The sequence below is a fragment of the Triplophysa rosa genome, linkage group LG25 (genome assembly GCF_024868665.1).
Source record: "Triplophysa rosa linkage group LG25, Trosa_1v2, whole genome shotgun sequence".
Lineage (NCBI taxonomy): Eukaryota > Metazoa > Chordata > Actinopteri > Cypriniformes > Nemacheilidae > Triplophysa > Triplophysa rosa.
The window spans coordinates 8,698,539-8,710,366 of record NC_079914.1 but is presented as its reverse complement, the minus strand read 5'-3'; the positions used below and the strand labels follow the sequence as shown (position 1 = coordinate 8,710,366).

The 11,828-nt window shown below is 39.1% G+C and overlaps 1 long non-coding RNA gene across 1 annotated transcript; it reads right to left on the bottom strand.

Moving 5' to 3' along the window:
• Positions 1–3,914: 3,914 nt before the first annotated feature.
• On the bottom strand, positions 3,915–11,214 carry LOC130548961 (uncharacterized). The gene is made up of 3 exons (XR_008962115.1): positions 10,941–11,214; positions 9,933–10,197; positions 3,915–5,405 (listed from the first exon to the last, which is right to left on the bottom strand). It is a non-coding gene; the product is annotated as an uncharacterized LOC130548961 (long non-coding RNA).
• Between the last annotated feature and the right edge of the window lie 614 nt (positions 11,215–11,828).

Genomic DNA, 11,828 nt, shown 5'->3' with positions numbered 1-11,828 from the left:
AGAATGTAGACAGCAAACAGTTCTGCATGGGGCACTTTTGACTACCATTGTATTTTTTCATACTTAAAAAAAAAGTTACCTATTAAAAATATTAGTTAACTTAATGAATTTGTGTTGAACTTAAAGGAGTCATATGACACGGCTAAAACGAATATTATGATTTGTTTTAGATGTAATGCAATGTGTATACACGATTTAAGGTTAAAAAACGATGTATTTTCCACATACCGTGCATGTTTGTATCTCCTCTTTGACCCGCCTCTCTGAAACGCGCAGATTTTTTACAAAGCTCATCGCTCTGAAAAGCGAGGTGTGCTATGATTGGCCAGTTAACCGGTGCATAGTGATTGGTCGAATACTTCAAGCGTGTGACGGAAAATGTAACGCCTCTTACCATATTTGGAACATCAGGTTCCAAAGCAATTGTACTGACAGGTACGCCCACCTTACTTGCGTATACATTTGGGCAGTCTTACTCAAATCATACCACGAACTGACGTAGATTTGTGGGGGTGTGGTTACACGAGGCGTTTCAGGCAGGTCTGGGTGAGCATTCGCTTTTAGATAGAATGCATCTTTTGTTCCGACAGTTTCATTTGTCTAATACATGCATGCATATTATAACACACCAAAGACACGTAAAAACACGTGTTCGAACCATATGACCCCTTTAATTTGTTGTGTTGACTAATATTGACTAAACTTTTTAAGATGATTTAACTTAAATATTTTAAGGCAACCAGGTAACTTTTTTTAAAGTTTATGCTGGATTGTTTCAACCCAAAATGCTTAGTTAATTTAACCCATTGTTGAACCCATATGAACCATTTTCTGGGTTAATGTAACCCAACAGCTGGTTTTGTCCCTTTCTGACCCACACTGGGTTGAAAATAACCCAGCATTTTTTTTTTATTGTTTCATCACAGTTAAAATGGCCTCCACCATTGGCACCCAAGCATGCACCCTTCCCCCTCTGTATACCATTGATAAATTCCCACCCAATCCAATGTGCATATGAATCCATTGCATACTTCAATTGCCACGCTGTCTAACCTGTCAGTAGATGCTTCTGTTTGTCAATATTTGCATGTTGGATGATGTCGCCAACAACGCTCCCCCACCGTCCCATCCCCCGCCCTTGCGTCTCCACATCTTTTTCTCTTCACTGTATCAGATGTGTCAGTGAAGAGCTAATCCACACAGTCTATTTGTCCCTTGTTTTGTTTGGTTTCTAATTTCGCCACTGTTGGAAAATTACACATAATTGCAGTCTACAAATGCTAATGCCTCCCTGCTATCAACCCCCCCACACGCCCCATCCCCCTCAATGCCTGTTTCTCCTCTGCAGCCAGTAATTGTTAGTGTTGAAGAAACTCTTCTTCAATAGAGCCTATCCAAACACACTCAAAACCAGAAAACCGCAAGCTGCTGATTGACAGACAGGCTTGTATGTTCATTTCGGTATTGACATCTAAAAACTGGTTTTCCAACACCTTGATTTACAAAGGCGAGACGTGTATTACATTAATTAACAGTTTACAAAATTGTATTTAACCTTATATTGGACTTTCTTCTGTGTAACACAACAGGAGATGTTAGGTATTCTTCACATAAATTATGCATAAAATGACTTAAGGGGTGGTCACACTACACTCCTTAATAAACTGTATTGTACAGAATGTGATGGAATGTAATATGGAACGCAATCCAGTACCTCAGAGATGACGTATTTTTGCAGGCTTACCCGGAAGTAAGTCCCTCGACCGAAAGCCTATGCATTTTCCCCATAGACTTTTGGAAGATCGCAAAAAATAAGCTCTGTGATTGACAAAGTTTTATGATGTTTACATGTTTTGTCTATCAAGATAATCTTCACAAATTAACACAACATTTGTTACTTTTGAAGCCGAAATACAATCGGCAGAAGTAAAAAGCTAACACGATGCTATAAACAGACTACACTTAACGCCGCTCGATATCAACGTCACCCCCACCAAGCCTCCAACAACTCTTTCAAACTTTATTGAAAATGTGTTCCCTGGTAAGTAATTACTCCGTGAATGAATCCGCATCAATTTTTTTAGAGATTTGTGCCCATGTTGTATTATTTTTTAGCTTTATATGCGCAATGACATCTAACGTCCCCGCCAAAGGAAGTAGTCGCTTTTAGCAACTTGTTAGCATCCGACGTTTTTAAAGGGGTCATGTGGCCTTTGGTGTGTTATAAGTTGCCCATGCATGTATTAGACACGTAAAATTGCAAAAATTGCAAAATTGTCAAAACAAAAGATGCATTCTATCTTAAAGGTCTCCTCAGACGAGCACTTTCAACAAGTTGGTATGATTAGCAAAACAAACAGCTTGCCGCAGCTAAACATATTAACGCACATAATGTATTAACATTCTTACAGCTAAACTCCAAGTGTTCATCTGCACTTATATACACTAAGTTTAACACTAGCTTTGAATGTTCTATTTATCCCGTGAGCTCCCTTCGCTATCATATGCTAACGTTATCCTCCAATATATACGGTACATTTGCGTCAATTCAGACTGTTGATAAATATTACTTACATCAGAAGTTTTGTCTCGTTCAGTCGGTCTCGATCCCTCTTGAGGAAAAACTTTGAAGCTAATCCTGCTTGTATACTGTCCCAAGCGAATGCTCACCCAAACCTGCCTGAAACACCTCGTGTAACCACACCACCACAAATCCACGTCAGTTCGTGGTATGAGTTGACCAATACCGCACAAATGTATACGCAAGTCAGTACTGTCAGTACAATTGCTTTGGAACCTGATGTTCCAAATATGGTAAGAGGCGTTACATTTCCGTCACACGCTTGCAGTATTCGACCAATCACTACGCACTGGTTAACTGGCCAATCATAGCACACCTCGCTTTCTTTTTTTTTTAATCCGCGCGTTTCAGAGAGGCGGCGCAAAGAGGAGATACAACCAAGCACAGTATGTGGAAAATACAATGTTTTTTAACCTTAAATCGTGTAGACACATTGCATTACATCTAAAACAAACGATAACATTCGTTTTTGCCGTGTCATATGACTCCTTTAAGACACAATAAGGCTTTAAAAAAATCACAAGCGGATTATAATTGGTGTGTTTTACGTCAAAGAATAAAACGTGAAAATATTTAGAGGTTTTGCATACCACAGACCTTTTTTCGGACGATTTACCAAAAACCCATTGAAAAAACCCATAGACTTTGGAGTGATGGAACCGGAAGTCCTAAAATGCTAACTCGCTTCCAGGTTTAGTGTACAAAAATACGTCATCTCCTCGGCTCCCTATACCGCTGCTATCAATGTTTCCTCCATCTTGGATTTTGTGAAAAGTCACGTCATGATGTATCAGTCTTCTATCGGTCACTCGTGTTCACGGGATACAAATTTCCAGGTCAAAGTTCACCAAACTTGAACTTTGGAATGTGTCCGAATGCGAAACTTCTCCTGAGCTCGCGTTTCCGGTCTCCAGCATTCCTATGCGTATGAATCAAAGTCAATGTTACAAAATGTGTGGTGTGACAACAATTTATGTAAATAGTTTTTCATGTTAAAAGCAAATATCAACAGGGTTTTTAACATAAAAAACATCCAGATGTTATAGAAAAAATACATTTACGTGAAGATACACTCTTAAGTTTGCTTCTTAAATAAATGAAACTTCAATTTTTCAACACAATTTCACTGGTATTTGTGTTAGTTATAAATTCCTGTGAGACAGGTTGTATTGGAGAAGGACATACTACAAAATGCTGTTTTTTGCAACGTTGGGTCTAATAAAAATTTTCTGGGTTCATTTAACCCAACAGTAGGATTTGTCCCTTTTTGACCAACATTTTTTTAGAGTGCATGCAATAAAAACCAGTTTCATCTTTTAAAGCCTTTATGTAAAGATCACTGCATGAGAACATTGTATGCACAGTCTTTAAAGCATCTACATCTTAGTTACACAGAAGAGATTACATCATGCAGGTTTGGAAATACGTGAAGGTATGTTTTTTTTATTTTAGAGAGTACTGTTCCTTTTATTCATGCCTAACTAGGTAAACATTCACATCAGGAAGATGTGAAAAAGAGATCTTATAAATGAGAATACTGAAATTACGAGCAAGAGACATGGAAACTTGACCTTGCAAAAGAGCAGTTTTTAAGAGTCAGGTCAGGTGCTATGGGAGTACACCAAGACAGAGCGAGACAAAGAGAGACTCAGCAAGAGAAGGAATAAAGAGGTCACAAAAGTGGTTATGAAAGCAGCTCTGACCTAATCTTCAGTGTTTATGGCTTTTTGCAGTCGCAGAGATTTTTTGCAGGCTGACATTAGAGTGGATGATGTCACCGAATCACAACAAAGACGACAGCACACAGGAAGACATAACAGGTCACCATCCCTCTTGTTCCTACTGAATTAAACTCACAAAACCCTTTTTTGGAAAAACATCTCATCGTCTATTTATTCAAGTATTGCTATTTACACACACACGTTTAGAAAAATGTTGAGTTTCTGATGGCTTCCGGTGTGATTTGTTTTCATGTATGTTTTAACTTGACGATTAAACGGAAGAGTCTACTGATTTATTCATCCCTCTGTTTTGATCCCAAACGGCTCATTACTAGTTTTTTGTAAAAAGATATTTTGAAGAATGTTGTTAACGGGCACCCATTCACTTGCATTGGTTTTGTGTCCATACAATAGAAATGAATGGGTGCCAGTGCTGTTTGGTTACCAACATTCTTAAAAATATCTTCTTTTGTGTTCTGCGGAAGAAAGAAAGTCATACAGGTTTGAAATGAGGAGAGGGTGAATAAATGATGACAGAATTTTCATTTTAGGGTGAACTACTACTTTAAGTTTAACTGGCATTTAACCAATGTGCAAACTAATATCACACCGGTCACATTACATACAACACCATTGTACCATATAACAACACCTAAATATCTATTCGGCTGTGTGTTAACATTGACCGATACCCATTGTGGCCAACATGATGTCAGTGGAAAAAGGAAAGACGCTCCAGAGCCGGCGCAAGTAATTAATACACCATTTGACGAAAGATTACAAAGACAAGCCATTTTTTAATAACATGCACAATAAGACCACAAATGTGCATTCTAAGAAATTAAAGAAAAAAATCTATATCTCTGAATATGAATCTGAGTAAATATGAATCGCATGAATCATAGCACAGAACTGCACATGTCTACGAGAGAGGCTTCGCTCAACCGAATGCACGTCGTTACAAACTAATCAAAAGCAGGTATTGCTAAGGGCAACAAGAAAAAGTCTTTCTGCGCATGAAAAAAGCCTAACCACATTGTGGTGGACCACGCATGCCATTTCGGTGATGTAGGTAGATGGAACAGAGCCTCTTCGACACGGAGCTGTCGGGGAAATAGAAAAGAACAATATTGGTAAAAGATTCTTTAATGTCACATGTAAAAGCATATCTGATTTTCATATATTTACAACATTTTACAGCAATAAGATTAGATGGAGCGAATCTTATATGCTCCTGGGAAGATCTCAATGTGTCTCCTTTGGAGGTTCAGAAGAGATTTTATCTCCTCAAACCTTAAGTTGATACTTAAATGAAACACGCCTGAGATCTCCCTTACTTCTAGGCAAAAGAAATGCAAATTGTTCTTTAATGTTGCATCTGATTTTCTTGCAAGAGCATCAAACATTTTACTTAAGGCTAAATGAACACAGCAGCTCGTGTTTAAAAAAAAATATATGCTCGATGACATTTGCAGTCTGATTGTACGCTGTGAAATGCCAGCCGAAGAAATTTCCCGTCTTCATTTTGTGCTGCATTGTCATGTGTCTCGGCTGATATCAGCTCCCTTCTCAGTGTTTTGCATTGTTGACTGTGTTTCCGTGGGTCAGGCCAGCTAACAAGATCTGCTTGTTCCCTTCCAGGGCCTCAACACCCCTAAAACTGCGCGCGCACACACGTAGACACATCACACACGCGCAACCCTCCCCCACTGCGAGGAGACGAGGCATGTGGACAAACCACAGGCAGGCAGAGGTACACAGGGCCAGAGCTGAACTCTGTCTGATTACTGCAGGAAAAATATCACCGCCGAGCCATTTCTCTGGCTTTCTCACACGCGCTCGCAAGCCGCTATCATGCGCAGATACGCGCGTTTCCTCGCTCGTTTTCATGCGACGCGCGCACAAACACCTTCGGCGACACTGACAACACACAGTCAATAATTGGATATATGCATATGCTTACCAAACAGGCTACAGCACGCACGCACACACACACACACACACACACACACACACGCACACACACACACACACACACACACGTGTTCAATATATCACCAGAAAACACACACACAAACATTCGTTTTCACATACTTGTACAGTGACGCTCGCTCGCGCACACACCCCCTCCTTTTTGACACAACAACACTCACAGTTATACACACCTTCACACATACTGTAAGACTGACACACACACACAACTAAAATGTTTGCCATCATTTATTTACCTTTATGTTGTTTAAAACCTCTATATGACTCTTCTGTAGAACACCAAAGAAGATATTTTGAGAAATGTCTCTGTGGATTTGTGTCCATACAATGGAAGTCAATGGGAGTCCGATGTTGTTTGGATACCAACATTCTTCAAAATATCTTTTGTGTTCTGCAGAAGAAAGCCATACAGGTTTGGACTGAGTATGAGCTTCCTTGTTGCTTTTTCTAATAATTGAATGTTTATATGATTCACATCATACAAGATCATAGGAATTAGGCACCTCGTAAATCTGAGGCTGACAAACCTGTGTGCACATCTTAATCCTAGATTAACCGATTAAGATTTTTATTATTACCTGCTTATCCAAAAATTGTACGTTATTTATTCACTGTGGATCACTGAGGTCTGTTTTCTCTGACCACACCACTCAGCCCTGCCACTGCCCTCCGCAGCCCTTTAATACATCTTCCATCTTTATCAACCCTCTGTGATTCATCCATTATTCTGCAGCTCTGAACCTCCTCCAGTGGGGGTGCGTGCCAAATCCCAGCATTCTTTTCCTTCTAGGAGTCTTCCTAAAGCGTTACGTCCCGCTCAGCGTGCTCCACACGTACATATTCACGCCTGTTTGCATATGCATGCAGGCATGTAAATGAGGGCGCAAGGATGCGCGCTAGATGTGTTACGCTGGGAATTACCGTCTTGCGGGTTTTTGGTCCATAATAGCCATAATCGTTTTCTACCCTTGCACTTTTTGATATATTCCATGCTGTTTTGCATAGAAGTATGAGGTCGGACTTTTAAAATTTCGCGAGTTTCTTGTCCTCCTGAAAACTTCATAAAAGCCTTCTGCTCCTCATTGCTGCCCCAGAAGGATCATAACATACTTTTGTGGGCAGTCAGAATTTTCATGACTTCGAAAATGATTTTTGAAAATTGGTTTTCACATTTTTGGAATACTTTGAAGGTACTTCAATGCCATAGAGGAAGGGAACTAAGAAGTGTGGCTTTAAGCATTAATTGTTATTTAAGCAAATTTAACTTGAATATTGAACTTATCGCTTCAAATACGATGCTCAAAAGGCACCTTTTGGGGGTAATAACAATTCTGTCATCATTTATTCACACTCATGTCGTTTAAAACCTGTATGGAACACAAAGGAAGATATTTTGAGAAATGTCTTAGTGGTTTTGTGTTCATACAATGGAAGTCAATGGGGTTCAATGTTGTTTTGTTACCAACGTTCTTTAAAATACCTTCTATTGTATTTTGCAGAAAAAAATAAGACATACAGGTTTGAAATGACATGCGGATGAGTTAATGATGAAAGAATTTTAGTTTATGGATGAACTATTGCCTTTAAAGCGCACTTTTCAATATGTTGCATTTTGGTGTTTATTTTTTGCGCCTCACTAACGTCACTCAATTTTTTTCCACTTAAGGCAGCATTTGCTCAACCACTCATCCCTGTTACCCAGATTATTCTAACATATTCAATTACAAGTGCACAAATAAGTAACAAATCAGTTTTCGTCTACAACCCTCAGTTTCATGTTAATTAACTCAGTACTACTCAATGCTGTATCTACGTCAGTACGATCCATTTAAACACAACCGGGGCCCAATTGACTATCGTCTCAGTGTCCGGGTCCCGAATAATGAGATTTGGCTCAATTAGGCTCATTTCAAGGTGTGACGGCGGAGCGAAGAGTCTCTGAGAGCCAGAAGCAGCTAATCCACACGACTCTCAGCCTAAACGCAGTGGATTATACCCACTGCTGCTGTTTATCCTGTTCACACATCAGCTGTCTGCACCACAGATGCCTCCTCAACAGATAACATCTGATCTGAGGACAGCGAATGTGTGTGTGAAACAGCAGAAGTCAGGTCTCTCCTATGACTCATCACAGAGCCTGTTAACACCTGTATTTGGCACTGTCCACTTGTGATTAAATCCCAAATGGTTGTTAAACAGATGTAAACGGGATCTGTGACGAGTTCAAATAGAAAATCAGAGCTGTAATGTAAATACTAGCGTTAACAATCATTTTCAAAAATCTGCATATGACTCTTTCTTTTGTGGAACACAAAACAAAAGAAGATATTTTGACAAATGTCTTTTGTGTCCATCCAATGGAAGTCAATGGGGGTCAATGTTGTTTGGTTCCCAACATTCTTCAAAATATCTTCTTTTGTGTTCTGTAAATGAACATTGTTACTGTTAATCATACATCTTGCTAAAAGATCTTATTTAGTGTGCAACTCATCTGAACTCAGTTGAGTACTACACTTGCTTCTACATCAACAACAATACCGATGATAAGAAGGACTGTTGAGTAATGTGAGCAGTATTGAGAGAGTTTTGGACAGTCGTGTGTTGAGGGCACGGCCTAGGTTGTATTGGATAAAAGCTTCTGCCAAATGAATAAATATAAATGGCTGTTACATGAGTCGCAGAGTCTCGGCTGAGGCTGATGGGATTAGACGCCCTTGATTGAGTCTCAAACGTTTGCTTGAATTCTTTCCGATTCATTCAACTAAAAATGACACCTTTAAGGTTCAGGAGGACAATTACAATCACAACTTGCGTGTCCAAATATAACACACCTGACATCTTTGTAGTGATTGGCAGAAAAACATTTGTCCAGTTCATTGATATGTCAATCCCGCAAAGCACAAAGTTGTGTTTTTGTATTCCTTGTAATATTTTTTTTAAATGCTGGTCAAGTGCAGACTGATATGTAATATAATGTGAATTTTTATATATCTTTGCTGTCCTTCTGAAACCTTGTATCTCCATATTTCGCAATTTTAATTTTTTGTCATAAAACATTATTATTGGTCACCCTTTATGTTTGTCATTGGGTTTTGCAAAATATCTAACCAATAGAAGAACTAAAAATTGCTTGTCAACATTGACAACACAGTATTTATTCATTTAAAAATACATTGTTTTTTCCATTTCCTGAAAAACAGGGAAGTTGGACATCCAAGGTTTTGAAAGGACAGCCACAATATATTTCTATAACAATATAATATTTTTCATATAAGTAACCACATTTAATTGACCACACAAAACATATTTTGCAATTATTTCTACTTGGCAACTTTTCCAAGATTGCACATCAGCTTTAGAGAAAATATTTCATAATGTTTTGCAAAATTATGCGCGAATAGGGTTAAAAAAAAAAAAAGCAAACATATTATGCAAAATAACACCAATAAGCAAACTAAAGGCAACTGTGGCAAAAAAAATTACATTGGATGCTGGTAAATTTTTTTGCCATAAATCAGGCTCAGTTTGGCGGGGTATTTTTTAACATGTACAATACGAATATTGACTCAATACTACTTACATATGTCTATTAAAACACATGATACACAATGATAAAAACAAAATCAAACAAATCTTACCCAACTCCTCAAAAGAGAACTCATCTCAGCCTCATCACAATTTTTTTTTTTGAGGGACATAGGGGGCCCCCTCCACTTTTACGGCCTGTTTTCTAGGCCTATGAAAATATGTTTTCATTCCCCTGAAGCGGGAAAGATCCTGCAGGCTCCTCTCCGGGCAGCAGGCGGTTTTGATGTGGAGGTCTCGTGTTGGGTTTCAGCACCAGCTAAACATATGATCTCCATTACGGGCTGGAGAAGGGATGATGGTTGCTGACTGGTGATGCTGGACAGATAGAGTCAGAGCGAGGGCGTTAATACAGACCATGTTGACATGTGCTGCCATACTGGGAGTTAAAGCGAACATCTAAATCTAACATCAAATGCATTGTATGTTCACTGAATATATGGGGTTTTATCTACGAGCGTGAGAAATCTGACGGGGTCTTGTACAAGCGAGATGCGTGCCGTTACAGGTCATTGAAATCTCACAACCTATTTCGCCACCGCGGGCCGGGGCAATACAGATCTCACTGAGAATAAATCACAGCTATGAATGAGAATGAAAAAGTCTTTCTATGAGAAAAGTGACAGAATTATTCATGATTTTTTCTATTATTTTAATTATTCAAATCTTTTGACTCCAAACAGCATTACACATGACATACACGGCTCAGGTATTGGCACATCTATCCAGATGAACCTTGATTTATAAGGTATTAACAATGCAGCTTATGCAACAAGTCCGCTTAAAAAAAAGTGATCCAACCACTTGTGTACGGATGTGATGCGAGTTTGCACTTGTGCCAGATTTGGCTAGTTCCCCTATTGTTATGATGGACTGATTCGTGCTAGTCAAATATATGTTATGTATATTCGAATAAAAATAATTTTCAGCTTATTACATAGTAATTAACATGTAATAACACACTACATATTCAATATTTAACTAAACATTTCAGTTCATCATTATTTCTATTGATTATGCATATTATTTCCAAATAATATAAATAGGTTTCCAATATTCACTTGACAATGTATGCCTATTTGTTTTGACCAAGCTGTAGTATCTATTGTTCCTCCTCCATTTGTGATCCGAGATATTTAGATCTCACATTTCCATAATACGATGGGACAGAAACATTCACATTCATTGTGTCTTTATCCTAAGTCCATTCTCTCCGTAAAATCGCAACGGCACAGTATTTTATAACGCTGCCTTATCGGCTCCGGGGTTTAGTTATTTACTTTAAAATGGACTAATTTCTTATTCTAGCGGAGGGAGGAACGGCCGCTGACTTGAACAGCTGCTTCATGACCCAAAAAACTGTCAGTCTTTCCCTGGAATAAATTGTGGAACGTTCCACTTTACCGTGGAGGGGGAACGGCTCCGTGAGGAAAGGCGTGCGATAGAAAACCCGGCTTTTATAAAACCATGTTTCGCTTTGCGCCACAAATACGCACGAATCAATTATATAAATACACATTTGTAAGATTATAATGGGGTTTTAGATGATGTTCGTCCGATTAAAAGTTTAGATTTTTTTATGCGCACCTCCGCTGTTTCTCGCTCCGATTCGGGTAGGCTCATAGTAGAATCAATTCACAGCGAGGGGAGCTTGAAACCGTCTTCTCATGCCTGCGCGCTGAGTTTGGTGAGCGGCGTGTTGGGTATCTCAGAGCTGAACTCTGGGTGTAAGATGTATGATAAGCTGTCCATCTTCTCACTCAGTCGTATGTGTACTGTAGCACGCTGGAAATATATCAGTTGACGTTTAAATGATTCGTCAATGAACGTGCGTTTGACACGAAGGGCAACAGACGTTGCGCGCACTCGCTGCGCTACGGAAATCGACACGTTCTTGCGTTCTTTGTTTGTCAAGTCGCAACGCAAAAGTTTTCCTTCGTCCGCGTGTG